We start from the raw sequence: 18,971 nt of genomic DNA, 5'->3' as shown, positions 1-18,971 counted from the left end.
GACGGTCTGACTCTCCGGAAAAGGCAGCTGGAAAGGAGCACAAAGGGGAGGACCTCCTCTGAGCGCCACACTGAAAAGATCCAGAAAATGCTGAAAAGAAGATGACTGGAGGATCACCGGTGCCTCACTCCAAGACTCAGGAAAAACTTGCCTAATGGCAATAGAAACATTCTGACCATTGCAGTTGTACCTGAATAACTAAATAAACTTTAAAAAAAAAAAAAAAAAAAAAAAAAAAAAAAAAAAAAAAAATCTGTTCTTATCAGTTTAATATCTGATATGTCCTCCAGTGGAGGACAACGTATTAAGCCGATTTTTGAAGAACGGATGTGAAGGTGGAGCTTGCTCTATTCACTCCATGCATTGACCCAGTATTGCAGTGTTTCTGGGAACAGTGCCCACATCTTTAAATTGGTACAAAGAAAAAGTTTTCAGTCCAGCTGGTAGTGCTTGATTAATGTTAAAACGACTGTTTAGGTGAAATTAAATTCTGCCAGACTGTAACACTGTTTGCAAGTCACAGCACTCTCAAGGAGTCTGCTGTTGCAGCAGGGCATGGATGACATCATCCACGGCCAAACGTTTGATGCAGTGGAGGGGGCATGGTCCTCAAAGTCATCAAGTTAAAGGTTTTGCATCAGCGTCAGCATGCAACTTTTGATGTAGTGGAGGGGCTGTGTTCATTCAATGCTGTTGTTCAAAGGTACCACATCAGTGACACAAAACACCCTAGAAGGCTAAATTCAATCCACTTGAATGCAGTCAGCATAAAGCCTATGAGTCAAGTTTTTTTCAACTGTTTGTGTGTCTACGGTTAATTTGTGTCTCTAAATGTATACGTGAAAAATGATCCAAATATGGATATTTGTGAATTCATACGACCTACATTCTAGAACCGACATAGGTGTGTATACAAGACAGTGTTTCCTACTGACTGGCTGCTTTTTTCATTCACATCAGGACATGTGAAGCTTTTGTGGGGAGCTGGGATTTGAGGTGGGTCACCAAGTCCCACCTATTAACAGGCGTCCATGAGTCCAGTGTCCTGCTGCAAGAGTTGCTCTCATTGGCAGTGAAGTGGTTAGTTATCGCTTCTCGGCCTTTTGGCTAAGATCAAGTGTAGTATCTGTTCTTATCAGTTTAATATCTGATATGTCCTCCAGTGGAGGACAACGTATTAAGCCGATTTTTGAAGAACGGATGTGAAGGTGGAGCTTGCTCTATTCACTCCATGCATTGACCCAGTATTGCAGTGTTTCTGGGAACAGTGCCCACATCTTTAAATTGGTACAAAGAAAAAGTTTTCAGTCCAGCTGGTAGTGCTTGATTAATGTTAAAACGACTGTTTAGGTGAAATTAAATTCTGCCAGACTGTAACACTGTTTGCAAGTCACAGCACTCTCAAGGAGTCTGCTGTTGCAGCAGGGCATGGATGACATCATCCACGGCCAAACGTTTGATGCAGTGGAGGGGGCATGGTCCTCAAAGTCATCAAGTTAAAGGTTTTGCATCAGCGTCAGCATGCAACTTTTGATGTAGTGGAGGGGCTGTGTTCATTCAATGCTGTTGTTCAAAGGTACCACATCAGTGACACAAAACACCCTAGAAGGCTAAATTCAATCCACTTGAATGCAGTCAGCATAAAGCCTATGAGTCAAGTTTTTTTCAACTGTTTGTGTGTCTACGGTTAATTTGTGTCTCTAAATGTATACGTGAAAAATGATCCAAATATGGATATTTGTGAATTCATACGACCTACATTCTAGAACCGACATAGGTGTGTATACAAGACAGTGTTTCCTACTGACTGGCTGCTTTTTTCATTCACATCAGGACATGTGAAGCTTTTGTGGGGAGCTGGGATTTGAGGTGGGTCACCAAGTCCCACCTATTAACAGGCGTCCATGAGTCCAGTGTCCTGCTGCAAGAGTTGCTCTCATTGGCAGTGAAGTGGTTAGTTATCGCTTCTCGGCCTTTTGGCTAAGATCAAGTGTAGTATCTGTTCTTATCAGTTTAATATCTGATATGTCCTCCAGTGGAGGACAACGTATTAAGCCGATTTTTGAAGAACGGATGTGAAGGTGGAGCTTGCTCTATTCACTCCATGCATTGACCCAGTATTGCAGTGTTTCTGGGAACAGTGCCCACATCTTTAAATTGGTACAAAGAAAAAGTTTATAGTCCAGCTGGTAGTGCTTGATTAATGTTAAAACGACTGTTTAGGTGAAATTAAATTCTGCCAGACTGTAACACTGTTTGCAAGTCACAGCACTCTCAAGGAGTCTGCTGTTGCAGCAGGGCATGGATGACATCATCCACGGCCAAACGTTTGATGCAGTGGAGGGGGCATGGTCCTCAAAGTCATCAAGTTAAAGGTTTTGTATCAGCGTCAGCATGCAACTTTTGATGTAGTGGAGGGGCTGTGTTCATTCAATGCTGTTGTTCAAAGGTACCACATCAGTGACACAAAACACCCTAGAAGGCTAAATTCAATCCACTTGAATGCAGTCAGCATAAAGCCTATGAGTCAAGTTTTCTTCAACTGTTTGTGTGTCTACAGTTAATTTGTGTCTCTAAATGTATACGTGAAAAATGATTCAAATATGGATATTTGTGAATTCATACGACCTACATTCTAGAACCGACATAGGTGTGTATACAAGACAGTGTTTCCTACTGACTGGCTGCTTTTTTCATTCACATCAGGACATGTGAAGCTTTTGTGGGGAGCTGGGATTTGAGGTGGGTCACCAAGTCCCACCTATTAACAGGCGTCCATGAGTCCAGTGTCCTGCTGCAAGAGTTGCTCTCATTGGCAGTGAAGTGGTTAGTTATCGCTTCTCGGCCTTTTGGCTAAGATCAAGTGTAGTATCTGTTCTTATCAGTTTAATATCTGATATGTCCTCCAGTGGAGGACAACGTATTAAGCCGAATTTTGAAGAACGGATGTGAAGGTGGACCTTACTCTATTCACTCCATCCAATGACCCAGTATTGCAGTGTTTCTGGGAACAGTGCCCACATCTTTAAATTGGTACAAAGAAAAAGTCTATAGTCCAGCTGGTAGTGCTTGATTAATGTTAAAACGACTGTTTAGGTGAAATTAAATTCTGCCAGACTGTAACACTGTTTGCAAGTCACAGCACTCTCAAGGAGTCTGCTGTTGCAGCAGGGCATGGATGACATCATCCACGGCCAAACGTTTGATGCAGTGGAGGGGGCATGGTCCTCAAAGTCATCAAGTTAAAGGTTTTGCATCAGCGTCAGCATGCAACTTTTGAAGTAGTGGAGGGGCTGTGTTCATTTAATGCTGTTGTTCAAAGGTACCACATCAGTGACACAAAACACCCTAGAAGGCTAAATTCAATCCACTTGAATGCAGTCAGCATAAAGCCTATGAGTCAAGTTTTCTTCAACTGTTTGTGTGTCTACGGTTAATTTGTGTCTCTAAATGTATACGTGAAAAATGATCCAAATATGGATATTTGTGAATTCATACGACCTACATTCTAGAACCGACATAGGTGTGTATACAAGACAGTGTTTCCTACTGACTGGCTGCTTTTTTCATTCACATCAGGACATGTGAAGCTTTTGTGGGGAGCTGGGATTTGAGGTGGGTCACCAAGTCCCACCTATTAACAGGCGTCCATGAGTCCAGTGTCCTGCTGCAAGAGTTGCTCTCATTGGCAGTGAAGTGGTTAGTTATCGCTTCTCGGCCTTTTGGCTAAGATCAAGTGTAGTATCTGTTCTTATCAGTTTAATATCTGATATGTCCTCCAGTGGAGGACAACGTATTAAGCCGATTTTTGAAGAACGGATGTGAAGGTGGAGCTTGCTCTATTCACTCCATGCATTGACCCAGTATTGCAGTGTTTCTGGGAACAGTGCCCACATCTTTAAATTGGTACAAAGAAAAAGTTTATAGTCCAGCTGGTAGTGCTTGATTAATGTTAAAACGACTGTTTAGGTGAAATTAAATTCTGCCAGACTGTAACACTGTTTGCAAGTCACAGCACTCTCAAGGAGTCTGCTGTTGCAGCAGGGCATGGATGACATCATCCACGGCCAAACGTTTGATGCAGTGGAGGGGGCATGGTCCTCAAAGTCATCAAGTTAAAGGTTTTGCATCAGCGTCAGCATGCAACTTTTGAAGTAGTGGAGGGGCTGTGTTCATTTAATGCTGTTGTTCAAAGGTACCACATCAGTGACACAAAACACCCTAGAAGGCTAAATTCAATCCACTTGAATGCAGTCAGCATAAAGCCTATGAGTCAAGTTTTCTTCAACTGTTTGTGTGTCTACGGTTAATTTGTGTCTCTAAATGTATACGTGAAAAATGATCCAAATATGGATATTTGTGAATTCATACGACCTACATTCTAGAACCGACATAGGTGTGTATACAAGACAGTGTTTCCTACTGACTGGCTGCTTTTTTCATTCACATCATGACATGTGAAGCTTTTGTGGGGAGCTGGGATTTGAGGTGGGTCACCAAGTCCCACCTATTAACAGGCGTCCATGAGTCCAGTGTCCTGCTGCAAGAGTTGCTCTCATTGGCAGTGAAGTGGTTAGTTATCGCTTCTCGGCCTTTTGGCTAAGATCAAGTGTAGTATCTGTTCTTATCAGTTTAATATCTGATCTGTCCTCCAGTGGAGGACAACGTATTAAGCCGATTTTTGAAGAACGGATGTGAAGGTGGAGCTTGCTCTATTCACTCCATGCATTGACCCAGTATTGCAGTGTTTCTGGGAACAGTGCCCACATCTTTAAATTGGTACAAAGAAAAAGTTTATAGTCCAGCTGGTAGTGCTTGATTAATGTTAAAACGACTGTTTAGGTGAAATTAAATTCTGCCAGACTGTAACACTGTTTGCAAGTCACAGCACTCTCAAGGAGTCTGCTGTTGCAGCAGGGCATGGATGACATCATCCACGGCCAAACGTTTGATGCAGTGGAGGGGGCATGGTCCTCAAAGTCATCAAGTTAAAGGTTTTGCATCAGCGTCAGCATGCAACTTTTGAAGTAGTGGAGGGGCTGTGTTCATTTAATGCTGTTGTTCAAAGGTACCACATCAGTGACACAAAACACCCTAGAAGGCTAAATTCAATCCACTTGAATGCAGTCAGCATAAAGCCTATGAGTCAAGTTTTCTTCAACTGTTTGTGTGTCTACGGTTAATTTGTGTCTCTAAATGTATACGTGAAAAATGATCCAAATATGGATATTTGTGAATTCATACGACCTACATTCTAGAACCGACATAGGTGTGTATACAAGACAGTGTTTCCTACTGACTGGCTGCTTTTTTCATTCACATCAGGACATGTGAAGCTTTTGTGGGGAGCTGGGATTTGAGGTGGGTCACCAAGTCCCACCTATTAACAGGCGTCCATGAGTCCAGTGTCCTGCTGCAAGAGTTGCTCTCATTGGCAGTGAAGTGGTTAGTTATCGCTTCTCGGCCTTTTGGCTAAGATCAAGTGTAGTATCTGTTCTTATCAGAAGAGGGGGAAAAGTGTACACGTTTTTTCTTTAAGAAAGTCATCAGTAAAACTGACACCATGGTAACTCTCCAGAAAGGAGATGGCTCCCTAACCCAAACCACAGAAGAATTACTCACGACCCTTGAAGACTATTACAGAGAACTATATAGCACTAAATTGCTAAATGAAGAAGCCTTACATGACATTCTGACTAAAGTGGAGCACACCCATAGTCTAAACACAAATTTTGAGAAGTTAGTCCAGGATTTAACAGTGACAGAATTGACCAAGTGTCTGACTTCCTTTGAGAAAGGAAAATCACCAGGGATGGATGGGCTCCCTGTGGAGTTCTACTTGACCTTTTGGGACCTAGCACCAGATATGTTAACATTGTTCACAGAATTTGAAAACCTGGACCAATTACCTGACAGTTTTAGGACCGGCATAGTAACATTAATCTACAAAACCAAAGAAAAGACAGACTTAAAGAATTGGAGACCCATTTCCTTACTTAATGTGGATTGTAAACTTTTCAGCAAACTCCTTGCCACAAGACTAACATCTTGCCTAGAGGACCTGGTTCATCAGGATCAGGTTTGTGCCATACCTGGACGCAAAATCACGGACCATCTCATTCTCATAAGAGACTTGATCAGCCTCTCTAAAGACAGGTCAAACCGCTTGGCAATAATGAATTTGGACTTTGAAAAAGCTTTTGATCGCGTATCCCATCAGTACCTGTTTGCGTTGTTGGCAAGACTTGGCCTCCCGGAACGTTTTGTCAGATGGATGAAATTGCTCTACAAAAACATCTCCAGCAAAGTAGCTGTGAATGGTCTTTTAACAAAGAAAGTTAACATTAACTCTGGTGTGCGACAAGGTTGCCCTTTGTCAGCGTTACTATATATTCTCTGCATAGAACCCTTGGCACAGATATTAAGGACAGACGGATACATTCAAGGTCTTCACATACCAGGTACTGGCGGCCTCGATGTGAAGTGCCTTTTATATATGGATGACATCAATATTATATGTGCAGACAGCCGGTCGATAACCAGGGCACTGGAACTGACCGAGTGGTATGGTCAAGCTTCTGGAGCAAAATTGAACAGACACAAGACCAAAATCCAATTTTATGGACCATGGACACATACTGAAACGGAGAGTCTTTCTCTGCAGGTGACCTCAAATAACCAGAAAATCTTGGGAGTATGGTTTGACAAAGAAGGCGAGGGAGGAAATAACTGGCCAGAGGTAGTTTCAAAAGTGCGACAAAGACTAGGCTTTTGGTCAACAAGAAAGCTAACAATGGAGGGGAAGGTTCTGGTCTTGAAAGCAGTAATCCTCCCTTTATTTCTGTTAATCAGCTCAGTATTTATGCCACCACTAAGAGTCAGGAGAACCTTAGAACGAGAAATGTTCTATTTTTTGTGGAACTCCAAATGGGAAAGACTAAAAAGAGAAATAATGAAAAGCCCAAAAGAAAAAGGGGGTAAGGGTGTACCGGACCTGTACCCTTTTCTCGGAGCGCACTATATCAGCTTGCACACCAAGCATATTGTGGGCAAATCTAAAAGCGTAAAGACAGCTGCATTGGTTAGATTTTGGATGGGAGTCTATGTTAAAAAGTTAGGTCTAGGAAACATTGATCTGAGAATTCCAATGTCTTTCACGCTAAACAAAAACTACAAAGAAATACAAATCTTTCTTCAGAAATTCAACTTGGAAGGATCAAACAGGGATGCACTGACAAATCACAGACTGCTTATTTCTTCCATACAGGAGCAAAGACCTGTGTGTCGAGTAAGGGGATTTGGAGAAGAGGAGTCAAAGAGAGTCTGGTACCTGGTGAACCATCCTCTTCTTCCCAACCGGCTGAAAGATCTGTCGTGGATGGTGGCTCATGAGGTTCTCCCGGTCAGGACTGTTATGCACTCCCGGGGCATGTCCAGAATTCCTCTTTGCCCCCGTCCAGGTTGTGGCGCGCCAGAGACGGTGAGGCACCTGTTCTGGGAGTGCAGTGCTGCTGTAGACCAGTGGGCGACAGCTGGCTCCTCCGGCTTCCCGTACTTGCCAGCAAAGGAAGATCTTACAGCACAACTAGTGCTCTATGGGAGGAGGCAATGCTCAGATCAGAAGGCTGAATGCACTACATTACAATGGCTCTCCCTAGCCGCCATAAAAGACGCCATGTGGACTTCCAGGAATTTGCTGGTGAGAAAGCACAGGCAGATCCCCCCCGTGGGTGTGATACGATTGGCCGCAGCAACGGTACACCTTGCCATGACTGCAGGCGGCAGGCCATGAACACATCCACAAAGAAGAATCGCCTTGTCGCCCATTCGGATGGGAGGAGCTGGAGTCCCACAGGATAAAGGTCAAAGCAGCGACGGTCTGACTCTCCGGAAAAGGCAGCTGGAAAGGAGCACAAAGGGGAGGACCTCCTCTGAGCGCCACACTGAAAAGATCCAGAAAATGCTGAAAAGAAGATGACTGGAGGATCACCGGTGCCTCACTCCAAGACTCAGGAAAAACTTGCCTAATGGCAATAGAAACATTCTGACCATTGCAGTTGTACCTGAATAACTAAATAAACTTTTAAAAAAAAAAAAAAAAAAAAAAAAATCTGTTCTTATCAGTTTAATATCTGATATGTCCTCCAGTGGAGGACAACGTATTAAGCCGATTTTTGAAGAACGGATGTGAAGGTGGAGCTTGCTCTATTCACTCCATGCATTGACCCAGTATTGCAGTGTTTCTGGGAACAGTGCCCACATCTTTAAATTGGTACAAAGAAAAAGTTTATAGTCCAGCTGGTAGTGCTTGATTAATGTTAAAACGACTGTTTAGGTGAAATTAAATTCTGCCAGACTGTAACACTGTTTGCAAGTCACAGCACTCTCAAGGAGTCTGCTGTTGCAGCAGGGCATGGATGACATCATCCACGGCCAAACGTTTGATGCAGTGGAGGGGGCATGGTCCTCAAAGTCATCAAGTTAAAGGTTTTGCATCAGCGTCAGCATGCAACTTTTGAAGTAGTGGAGGGGCTGTGTTCATTCAATGCTGTTGTTCAAAGGTACCACATCAGTGACACAAAACACCCTAGAAGGCTAAATTCAATCCACTTGAATGCAGTCAGCATAAAGCCTATGAGTCAAGTTTTCTTCAACTGTTTGTGTGTCTACGGTTAATTTGTGTCTCTAAATGTATACGTGAAAAATGATCCAAATATGGATATTTGTGAATTCATACGACCTACATTCTAGAACCGACATAGGTGTGTATACAAGACAGTGTTTCCTACTGACTGGCTGCTTTTTTCATTCACATCATGACATGTGAAGCTTTTGTGGGGAGCTGGGATTTGAGGTGGGTCACCAAGTCCCACCTATTAACAGGCGTCCATGAGTCCAGTGTCCTGCTGCAAGAGTTGCTCTCATTGGCAGTGAAGTGGTTAGTTATCGCTTCTCGGCCTTTTGGCTAAGATCAAGTGTAGTATCTGTTCTTATCAGTTTAATATCTGATCTGTCCTCCAGTGGAGGACAACGTATTAAGCCGATTTTTGAAGAACGGATGTGAAGGTGGAGCTTGCTCTATTCACTCCATGCATTGACCCAGTATTGCAGTGTTTCTGGGAACAGTGCCCACATCTTTAAATTGGTACAAAGAAAAAGTTTATAGTCCAGCTGGTAGTGCTTGATTAATGTTAAAACGACTGTTTAGGTGAAATTAAATTCTGCCAGACTGTAACACTGTTTGCAAGTCACAGCACTCTCAAGGAGTCTGCTGTTGCAGCAGGGCATGGATGACATCATCCACGGCCAAACGTTTGATGCAGTGGAGGGGGCATGGTCCTCAAAGTCATCAAGTTAAAGGTTTTGCATCAGCGTCAGCATGCAACTTTTGATGTAGTGGAGGGGCTGTGTTCATTCAATGCTGTTGTTCAAAGGTACCACATCAGTGACACAAAACACCCTAGAAGGCTAAATTCAATCCACTTGAATGCAGTCAGCATAAAGCCTATGAGTCAAGTTTTCTTCAACTGTTTGTGTGTCTACGGTTAATTTGTGTCTCTAAATGTATACGTGAAAAATGATCCAAATATGGATATTTGTGAATTCATACGACCTACATTCTAGAACCGACATAGGTGTGTATACAAGACAGTGTTTCCTACTGACTGGCTGCTTTTTTCATTCACATCAGGACATGTGAAGCTTTTGTGGGGAGCTGGGATTTGAGGTGGGTCACCAAGTCCCACCTATTAACAGGCGTCCATGAGTCCAGTGTCCTGCTGCAAGAGTTGCTCTCATTGGCAGTGAAGTGGTTAGTTATCGCTTCTCGGCCTTTTGGCTAAGATCAAGTGTAGTATCTGTTCTTATCAGTTTAATATCTGATATGTCCTCCAGTGGAGGACAACGTATTAAGCCGATTTTTGAAGAACGGATGTGAAGGTGGAGCTTGCTCTATTCACTCCATGCATTGACCCAGTATTGCAGTGTTTCTGGGAACAGTGCCCACATCTTTAAATTGGTACAAAGAAAAAGTTTTTAGTCCAGCTGGTAGTGCTTGATTAATGTTAAAACGACTGTTTAGGTGAAATTAAATTCTGCCAGACTGTAACACTGTTTGCAAGTCACAGCACTCTCAAGGAGTCTGCTGTTGCAGCAGGGCATGGATGACATCATCCACGGCCAATCGTTTGATGCAGTGGAGGGGGCATGGTCCTCAAAGTCATCAAGTTAAAGGTTTTGCATCAGCGTCAGCATGCAACTTTTGATGTAGTGGAGGGGCTGTGTTCATTCAATGCTGTTGTTCAAAGGTACCACATCAGTGACACAAAACACCCTAGAAGGCTAAATTCAATCCACTTGAATGCAGTCAGCATAAAGCCTATGAGTCAAGTTTTCTTCAACTGTTTGTGTGTCTACGGTTAATTTGTGTCTCTAAATGTATACGTGAAAAATGATCCAAATATGGATATTTGTGAATTCATACGACCTACATTCTAGAACCGACATAGGTGTGTATACAAGACAGTGTTTCCTACTGACTGGCTGCTTTTTTCATTCACATCAGGACATGTGAAGCTTTTGTGGGGAGCTGGGATTTGAGGTGGGTCACCAAGTCCCACCTATTAACAGGCGTCCATGAGTCCAGTGTCCTGCTGCAAGAGTTGCTCTCATTGGCAGTGAAGTGGTTAGTTATCGCTTCTCGGCCTTTTGGCTAAGATCAAGTGTAGTATCTGTTCTTATCAGTTTAATATCTGATATGTCCTCCAGTGGAGGACAACGTATTAAGCCGATTTTTGAAGAACGGATGTGAAGGTGGAGCTTGCTCTATTCACTCCATGCATTGACCCAGTATTGCAGTGTTTCTGGGAACAGTGCCCACATCTTTAAATTGGTACAAAGAAAAAGTTTTTAGTCCAGCTGGTAGTGCTTGATTAATGTTAAAACGACTGTTTAGGTGAAATTAAATTCTGCCAGACTGTAACACTGTTTGCAAGTCACAGCACTCTCAAGGAGTCTGCTGTTGCAGCAGGGCATGGATGACATCATCCACGGCCAAACGTTTGATGCAGTGGAGGGGGCATGGTCCTCAAAGTCATCAAGTTAAAGGTTTTGTATCAGCGTCAGCATGCAACTTTTGATGTAGTGGAGGGGCTGTGTTCATTCAATGCTGTTGTTCAAAGGTACCACATCAGTGACACAAAACACCCTAGAAGGCTAAATTCAATCCACTTGAATGCAGTCAGCATAAAGCCTATGAGTCAAGTTTTCTTCAACTGTTTGTGTGTCTACGGTTAATTTGTGTCTCTAAATGTATACGTGAAAAATGATCCAAATATGGATATTTGTGAATTCATACGACCTACATTCTAGAACCGACATAGGTGTGTATACAAGACAGTGTTTCCTACTGACTGGCTGCTTTTTTCATTCACATCAGGACATGTGAAGCTTTTGTGGGGAGCTGGGATTTGAGGTGGGTCACCAAGTCCCACCTATTAACAGGCGTCCATGAGTCCAGTGTCCTGCTGCAAGAGTTGCTCTCATTGGCAGTGAAGTGGTTAGTTATCGCTTCTCGGCCTTTTGGCTAAGATCAAGTGTAGTATCTGTTCTTATCAGTTTAATATCTGATATGTCCTCCAGTGGAGGACAACGTATTAAGCCGATTTTTTAAGAACGGATGTGAAGGTGGAGCTTGCTCTATTCACTCCATGCATTGACCCAGTATTGCAGTGTTTCTGGGAACAGTGCCCACATCTTTAAATTGGTACAAAGAAAAAGTTTATAGTCCAGCTGGTAGTGCTTGATTAATGTTAAAACGACTGTTTAGGTGAAATTAAATTATGCCAGACTGTAACACTGTTTGCAAGTCACAGCACTCTCAAGGAGTCTGCTGTTGCAGCAGGGCATGGATGACATCATCCACGGCCAAACGTTTGATGCAGTGGAGGGGGCATGGTCCTCAAAGTCATCAAGTTAAAGGTTTTGCATCAGCGTCAGCATGCAACTTTTGAAGTAGTGGAGGGGCTGTGTTCATTCAATGCTGTTGTTCAAAGGTACCACATCAGTGACACAAAACACCCTAGAAGGCTAAATTCAATCCACTTGAATGCAGTCAGCATAAAGCCTATGAGTCAAGTTTTCTTCAACTGTTTGTGTGTCTACGGTTAATTTGTGTCTCTAAATGTATACGTGAAAAATGATCCAAATATGGATATTTGTGAATTCATACGACCTACATTCTAGAACCGACATAGGTGTGTATACAAGACAGTGTTTCCTACTGACTGGCTGCTTTTTTCATTCACATCATGACATGTGAAGCTTTTGTGGGGAGCTGGGATTTGAGGTGGGTCACCAAGTCCCACCTATTAACAGGCGTCCATGAGTCCAGTGTCCTGCTGCAAGAGTTGCTCTCATTGGCAGTGAAGTGGTTAGTTATCGCTTCTCGGCCTTTTGGCTAAGATCAAGTGTAGTATCTGTTCTTGTCAGTTTAATATCTGATATGTCCTCCAGTGGAGGACAACGTATTAAGCCGATTTTTGAAGAACGGATGTGAAGGTGGAGCTTGCTCTATTCACTCCATGCATTGACCCAGTATTGCAGTGTTTCTGGGAACAGTGCCCACATCTTTAAATTGGTACAAAGAAAAAGTTTTCAGTCCAGCTGGTAGTGCTTGATTAATGTTAAAACGACTGTTTAGGTGAAATTAAATTCTGCCAGACTGTAACACTGTTTGCAAGTCACAGCACTCTCAAGGAGTCTGCTGTTGCAGCAGGGCATGGATGACATCATCCACGGCCAAACGTTTGATGCAGTGGAGGGGGCATGGTCCTCAAAGTCATCAAGTTAAAGGTTTTGCATCAGCGTCAGCATGCAACTTTTGAAGTAGTGGAGGGGCTGTGTTCATTCAATGCTGTTGTTCAAAGGTACCACATCAGTGACACAAAACACCCTAGAAGGCTAAATTCAATCCACTTGAATGCAGTCAGCATAAAGCCTATGAGTCAAGTTTTCTTCAACTGTTTGTGTGTCTACGGTTAATTTGTGTCTCTAAATGTATACGTGAAAAATGATCCAAATATGGATATTTGTGAATTCATACGACCTACATTCTAGAACCGACATAGGTGTGTATACAAGACAGTGTTTCCTACTGACTGGCTGCTTTTTTCATTCACATCAGGACGTGAAGCTTTTGTGGGGAGCTGGGATTTGAGGTGGGTCACCAAGTCCCACCTATTAACAGGCGTCCATGAGTCCAGTGTCCTGCTGCAAGAGTTGCTCTCATTGGCAGTGAAGTGGTTAGTTATCGCTTCTCGGCCTTTTGGCTAAGATCAAGTGTAGTATCTGTTCTTATCAGTTTAATATCTGATATGTCCACCAGTGGAAGACAACGTATTAAGCCGATTTTTGAAGAACGGATGTGAAGGTGGAGCTTGCTCTATTCACTCCATGCATTGACCCAGTATTGCAGTGTTTCTGGGAACAGTGCCCACATCTTTAAATTGGTACAAAGAAAAAGTTTATAGTCCAGCTGGTAGTGCTTGATTAATGTTAAAACGACTGTTTAGGTGAAATTAAATTATGCCAGACTGTAACACTGTTTGCAAGTCACAGCACTCTCAAGGAGTCTGCTGTTGCAGCAGGGCATGGATGACATCATCCACGGCCAAACGTTTGATGCAGTGGAGGGGGCATGGTCCTCAAAGTCATCAAGTTAAAGGTTTTGCATCAGCGTCAGCATGCAACTTTTGAAGTAGTGGAGGGGCTGTGTTCATTCAATGCTGTTGTTCAAAGGTACCACATCAGTGACACAAAACACCCTAGAAGGCTAAATTCAATCCACTTGAATGCAGTCAGCATAAAGCCTATGAGTCAAGTTTTCTTCAACTGTTTGTGTGTCTACGGTTAATTTGTGTCTCTAAATGTATACGTGAAAAATGATCCAAATATGGATATTTGTGAATTCATACGACCTACATTCTAGAACCGACATAGGTGTGTATACAAGACAGTGTTTCCTACTGACTGGCTGCTTTTTTCATTCACATCATGACATGTGAAGCTTTTGTGGGGAGCTGGGATTTGAGGTGGGTCACCAAGTCCCACCTATTAACAGGCGTCCATGAGTCCAGTGTCCTGCTGCAAGAGTTGCTCTCATTGGCAGTGAAGTGGTTAGTTATCGCTTCTCGGCCTTTTGGCTAAGATCAAGTGTAGTATCTGTTCTTATCAGTTTAATATCTGATATGTCCTCCAGTGGAGGACAACCTATTAAGCCGATTTTTGAAGAACGGATGTGAAGGTGGAGCTTGCTCTATTCACTCCATGCATTGACCCAGTATTGCAGTGTTTCTGGGAACAGTGCCCACATCTTTAAATTGGTACAAAGAAAAAGTTTTTAGTCCAGCTGGTAGTGCTTGATTAATGTTAAAACGACTGTTTAGGTGAAATTAAATTCTGCCAGACTGTAACACTGTTTGCAAGTCACAGCACTCTCAAGGAGTCTGCTGTTGCAGCAGGGCATGGATGACATCATCCACGGCCAAACGTTTGATGCAGTGGAGGGGGCATGGTCCTCAAAGTCATCAAGTTAAAGGTTTTGCATCAGCGTCAGCATGCAACTTTTGATGTAGTGGAGGGGCTGTGTTCATTCAATGCTGTTGTTCAAAGGTACCACATCAGTGACACAAAACACCCTAGAAGGCTAAATTCAATCCACTTGAATGCAGTCAGCATAAAGCCTATGAGTCAAGTTTTCTTCAACTGTTTGTGTGTCTACGGTTAATTTGTGTCTCTAAATGTATACGTGAAAAATGATCCAAATATGGATATTTGTGAATTCATACGACCTACATTCTAGAACCGACATAGGTGTGTATACAAGACAGTGTTTCCTACTGACTGGCTGCTTTTTTCATTCACATCAGGACATGTGAAGCTTTTGTGGGGAGCTGGGATTTGAGGTGGGTCACCAAGTCCCACCTATTAACAGGCGTCCATGAGTCCAGTGTCCTGCTGCAAGAGTTGCTCTCATTGGCAGTGAAGTGGTTAGTTATCGCTTCTCGGCCTTTTGGCTAAGATCAAGTGTAGTATCTGTTCTTATCAGAGCTGTCCTTGCATCTTGCCAAACGACAGAGACTGTGATCACTCCGACGGTTGTTGATGCTCGTCTGTTGTGACTTGCCATCGTACAAACTACTGGAGATATCGGTGCTGCGCAATTGAACGTTTACTTTTCCTACTGAACTGTCAATGTCCTTTTTCTGTTCAGGTGTCCTGGAGCAATCCAAGTTAAGGTAATTACTCCTGCCAAGCTCACCCGCCTGTGGTGCCTCCAAAATGTCAGCAGCTTCTGCAGGCATGCGGAGGCACCACAGCGTCCGGTTTACCTTTCAGGAAATTGAAGGTAAGGTAACTTACATGTCCAGGCTTGATTTTTCAAGGAACTTGGTCCAGAAAACCCTAGGTTTCAAACCTGAAGACCTGAACTGTATCTTGACCTTACCATTGAACAAAGGTTTTGATGTAAGCTTTCGAACTAGCTCTACTCTCAGCGAATTCTGGACTCGTTTTGAAAACATGAAATCCCATTTTGCACTTTTCACAGTAGAAAAGCTTACAGACAATTCAATGAAAACCGTCATTGTCAAAATGTTTAATGAAACTGTTAATGCAGAAGACATTTGTGTGTGGTTGGGCAGATACTGTTCTGTAAAAGGTCAAGCTGTTAAGGTTAGGGATGTAGACGGTATTTGGAACTGTGCCTGGCGAGTGCCTGTCAATCTAAGACAAGACCCACAAGGTTTCCAGGGTCTAAAACATCTCCCATCCCTGATAGTGCTGGGGGAGAATAGAGGTTATGTTTACTACCAAGGACAACCTAAACTTTGCAGAAGGTGTGGAGAGCATGGCCATCTGGTGGAAGATTGTTCAAAACCTTTCTGTGGTAAATGTAGACACACTGGTCATGTGTATGAGGAGTGCCCAAATGGCCGTCAATGTAACCTCTGTGGTGAAACAAACCATCTCTTTAGAAACTGTCCTAAGTCATTTGCAAATAAACTTAAAACTGGGAAGAGCAAACCTGACACACCTGTGGTAGGTCTCACTAATGAGACACCTCCTGATGCAGCACACCTGCAGGAGATTGCGCAAATGATAACTGACAAAGAGGAAGAGCCACTCCAAATCCTCCCAATCAGTGAACTAGAGAAAGACAATGGTAAAATCGAACAAAATGTAAGAAAAGACATGACTATGAAAAATGACCACAGGATTCTTCACGATGGACAACCTAAAAGACCAGCTCCGGTCTCGCCATCAGACTCTCTGCTGGCAGTAGAAAAGAAGGGCAGAACTGAGGATCCTACGAAGGAATCCTTCAGTGAAGAATCACGTGTGTTCCTCCCACCAGACTCCCCCAATGAAATTTCCTTTTTGGCTTTTAATCTACAGTCGACCCCCTTAAACTCACTTGAAGCTGACTTTCATCAGGAAAATACATCAGCAGTTGAAAATTCAAAGAAACCCAACCCGTTAGTCCTGACGGCCCAAGACATTGACAGAGATTTCCTCCCAACAGATGGGACATAAACTGACTATTACTAACCTGGTCTCCCTCCCTTACATGACAATACCTGCCTTAACTTTCTTTTTCATACTTATGACAATTACTCTAGTGACAATAAATGTAAGAAGTATAAAATCTCAAGTCAGAGCCAATGGCATCCTGACATACCTGCAAAGTGTGAAGTCCGATGTAATTTGTCTACAAGAGTGCGGCATCCCGTACTGCAGTAGTTATAAAACGTGGGAAGATCTGTGGCCAAATAGATCGCTATGGAGTGGGTCAAATGAAAACAAAAATGACGGTGTGGCTATCTTGATTAAAAACCCTTATATATCGGTTAAAGGTTTCACTGTTATACGAGATGGCAGAGCCCTGTTAGCACGCTTATCATTTATGGGCAGAGACTTGAACGTTTTGAACCTTTATGGTTACAATGATAAGAATGCAAGATACAAACTTTTAGAAGATGTGCAAAGTTTTATGTTAGGCAGAGCCCCGTTTATAATGGTAGGGGACTTTAACTGCATACTAAGCAGGACAGACCGAAATAAAACTGGGACATTTTATAAATTGGATAAAACATCTCACTTACTACGGCGTATGGTTCAGGACTTTAGGCTGACTGACTGTTACAAAACTTTGCATCCGCTTGATGGTGGGTTCACTTGGTTCAGTGGGGACAACTCTGTAGCATCACGTATAGATTATGTGTTTACCAGAGATTGTCTCCCCATAAATGCCACACTTACCCCAGTCTTTTTTTCAGACCACCACATGTTGACGTGCACAGCTGAGTTAAATCTGAGTGTAACACCAGGGAAAGGTCTCTGGAAACTAAACTGCTCACTTTTAGAGCAGGAAGATCTTGTGGAAGAATACAAAGAACTATACAGGGGATGGCAAACACTACAGGACCTGTATACTTTTAGAGCTCCCTGGTGGGAGATGGTTAAAAAAAGAACTCAGAGCTTCTTTAAAACAGCAGGCAGAAAGGGAAAAGCAAAAGATAAAAGACGCACGACTGACCTCCAGAGGCGCTTACAAAGGTACTACAATTTAAATAAACAAGGGATGGATTTTAATGAAGAAATTAAAGACGTAAAAAAAGAAATGATGGAATTAACAGAGAAAGTTAGTAAAGGAGCCATTATTAGAAGCAGAGAACGAGAGATAGAAGAGGGGGAAAAGTGTACACGTTTTTTCTTTAAGAAAGTCATCAGTAAAACTGACACCATGGTAACTCTCCAGAAAGGAGATGGCTCCCTAACCCAAACCACAGAAGAATTACTCACGACCCTTGAAGACTATTACAGAGAACTATATAGCACTAAATTGCTAAATGAAGAAGCCTTACATGACATTCTGACTAAAGTGGAGCACACCCATAGTCTAAACACAAATTTTGAGAAGTTAGTCCAGGATTTAACAGTGACAGAATTGACCAAGTGTCTGACTTCCTTTGAGAAAGGAAAATCACCAGGGATGGATGGGCTCCCTGTGGAGTTCTACTTGACCTTTTGGGACTTATTAGCACCAGATATGTTAACATTGTTCACAGAATTTGAAAACCTGGACCAATTACCTGACAGTTTTAGGACCGGCATAGTAACATTAATCTACAAAACCAAAGAAAAGACAGACTTAAAGAATTGGAGACCCATTTCCTTACTTAATGTGGATTGTAAACTTTTCAGCAAACTCCTTGCCACAAGACTAACATCTTGCCTAGAGGACCTGGTTCATCAGGATCAGGTTTGTGCCATACCTGGACGCAAAATCACGGACCATCTCATTCTCATAAGAGACTTGATCAGCCTCTCTAAAGACAGGTCAAACCGCTTGGCAATAATGAATTTGGACTTTGAAAAAGCTTTTGATCGCGTATCCCATCAGTACCTGTTTGCGTTGTTGGCAAGACTTGGCCTCCCGGAACGTTTTGTCAGATGGATAAAATTGCTCTACAAAAACATCTCCAGCAAAGTAGCTGTGAATGGTCTTTTAACAAAGAAAGTTAACATTAACTCTGGTGTGCGACAAGGTTGCCCTTTGTCAGCGTTACTATATATTCTCTGCATAGAACCCTTGGCACAGATATTAAGGACAGACGGATACATTCAAGGTCTTCACATACCAGGTACTGGCGGCCTCGATGTGAAGTGCCTTTTATATATGGATGACATCAATATTATATGTGCAGACAGCCGGTCGATAACCAGGGCACTGGAACTGACCGAGTGGTATGGTCAAGCTTCTGGAGCAAAATTGAACAGACACAAGACCAAAATCCAATTTTATGGACCATGGACACATACTGAAACGGAGAGTCTTTCTCTGCAGGTGACCTCAAATAACCAGAAAATCTTGGGAGTATGGTTTGACAAAGAAGGCGAGGGAGGAAATA

At 42.8% G+C, this 18,971-nt stretch overlaps 14 non-coding genes and 2 pseudogenes across 14 annotated transcripts; all 16 read left to right on the top strand.

Annotated features, from left to right (window-relative positions):
* Window positions 1-202: 202 nt before the first annotated feature.
* On the top strand, window positions 203-405 carry LOC144992913 (U2 spliceosomal RNA; annotated as a pseudogene).
* Window positions 406-1,087: 682 nt separating this feature from the next.
* On the top strand, window positions 1,088-1,278 carry LOC144992618 (U2 spliceosomal RNA). The gene has a single exon (XR_013656687.1). It is a non-coding gene; the product is annotated as a U2 spliceosomal RNA (small nuclear RNA).
* Window positions 1,279-1,960: 682 nt separating this feature from the next.
* Window positions 1,961-2,151, top strand: LOC144992616 (U2 spliceosomal RNA). The gene has a single exon (XR_013656685.1). It is a non-coding gene; the product is annotated as a U2 spliceosomal RNA (small nuclear RNA).
* Window positions 2,152-2,833: 682 nt separating this feature from the next.
* LOC144992885 (U2 spliceosomal RNA) lies at window positions 2,834-3,024 on the top strand. The gene has a single exon (XR_013656940.1). It is a non-coding gene; the product is annotated as a U2 spliceosomal RNA (small nuclear RNA).
* A 682-nt stretch (window positions 3,025-3,706) lies between these two features.
* LOC144992615 (U2 spliceosomal RNA) lies at window positions 3,707-3,897 on the top strand. Its single transcript, XR_013656684.1, has one exon. It is a non-coding gene; the product is annotated as a U2 spliceosomal RNA (small nuclear RNA).
* Window positions 3,898-4,579: 682 nt separating this feature from the next.
* LOC144992824 (U2 spliceosomal RNA) lies at window positions 4,580-4,770 on the top strand. Its single transcript, XR_013656887.1, has one exon. It is a non-coding gene; the product is annotated as a U2 spliceosomal RNA (small nuclear RNA).
* Window positions 4,771-5,452: 682 nt separating this feature from the next.
* LOC144992933 (U2 spliceosomal RNA) lies at window positions 5,453-5,565 on the top strand (annotated as a pseudogene).
* Window positions 5,566-8,075: 2,510 nt separating this feature from the next.
* LOC144992905 (U2 spliceosomal RNA) lies at window positions 8,076-8,263 on the top strand. Its single transcript, XR_013656952.1, has one exon. It is a non-coding gene; the product is annotated as a U2 spliceosomal RNA (small nuclear RNA).
* Window positions 8,264-8,945: 682 nt separating this feature from the next.
* On the top strand, window positions 8,946-9,136 carry LOC144992823 (U2 spliceosomal RNA). The gene has a single exon (XR_013656886.1). It is a non-coding gene; the product is annotated as a U2 spliceosomal RNA (small nuclear RNA).
* A 682-nt stretch (window positions 9,137-9,818) lies between these two features.
* On the top strand, window positions 9,819-10,009 carry LOC144992614 (U2 spliceosomal RNA). The gene has a single exon (XR_013656683.1). It is a non-coding gene; the product is annotated as a U2 spliceosomal RNA (small nuclear RNA).
* A 682-nt stretch (window positions 10,010-10,691) lies between these two features.
* LOC144992613 (U2 spliceosomal RNA) lies at window positions 10,692-10,882 on the top strand. Its single transcript, XR_013656682.1, has one exon. It is a non-coding gene; the product is annotated as a U2 spliceosomal RNA (small nuclear RNA).
* Window positions 10,883-11,564: 682 nt separating this feature from the next.
* Window positions 11,565-11,755, top strand: LOC144992710 (U2 spliceosomal RNA). The gene has a single exon (XR_013656779.1). It is a non-coding gene; the product is annotated as a U2 spliceosomal RNA (small nuclear RNA).
* Window positions 11,756-12,437: 682 nt separating this feature from the next.
* LOC144992765 (U2 spliceosomal RNA) lies at window positions 12,438-12,628 on the top strand. Its single transcript, XR_013656832.1, has one exon. It is a non-coding gene; the product is annotated as a U2 spliceosomal RNA (small nuclear RNA).
* Window positions 12,629-13,308: 680 nt separating this feature from the next.
* On the top strand, window positions 13,309-13,499 carry LOC144992851 (U2 spliceosomal RNA). The gene has a single exon (XR_013656913.1). It is a non-coding gene; the product is annotated as a U2 spliceosomal RNA (small nuclear RNA).
* Window positions 13,500-14,181: 682 nt separating this feature from the next.
* LOC144992972 (U2 spliceosomal RNA) lies at window positions 14,182-14,372 on the top strand. The gene has a single exon (XR_013657000.1). It is a non-coding gene; the product is annotated as a U2 spliceosomal RNA (small nuclear RNA).
* A 682-nt stretch (window positions 14,373-15,054) lies between these two features.
* LOC144992943 (U2 spliceosomal RNA) lies at window positions 15,055-15,247 on the top strand. The gene has a single exon (XR_013656975.1). It is a non-coding gene; the product is annotated as a U2 spliceosomal RNA (small nuclear RNA).
* The last annotated feature ends 3,724 nt before the right edge of the window (window positions 15,248-18,971 follow it).

The sequence above is a fragment of the Oryzias latipes genome, chromosome 6 (genome assembly GCF_053564925.1).
Source record: "Oryzias latipes strain Hd-rR chromosome 6, Olatipes_Hd-rR_3.1".
Taxonomy (NCBI): domain Eukaryota; kingdom Metazoa; phylum Chordata; class Actinopteri; order Beloniformes; family Adrianichthyidae; genus Oryzias; species Oryzias latipes.
This window is presented reverse-complemented; position numbering and strand designations above follow the sequence as displayed.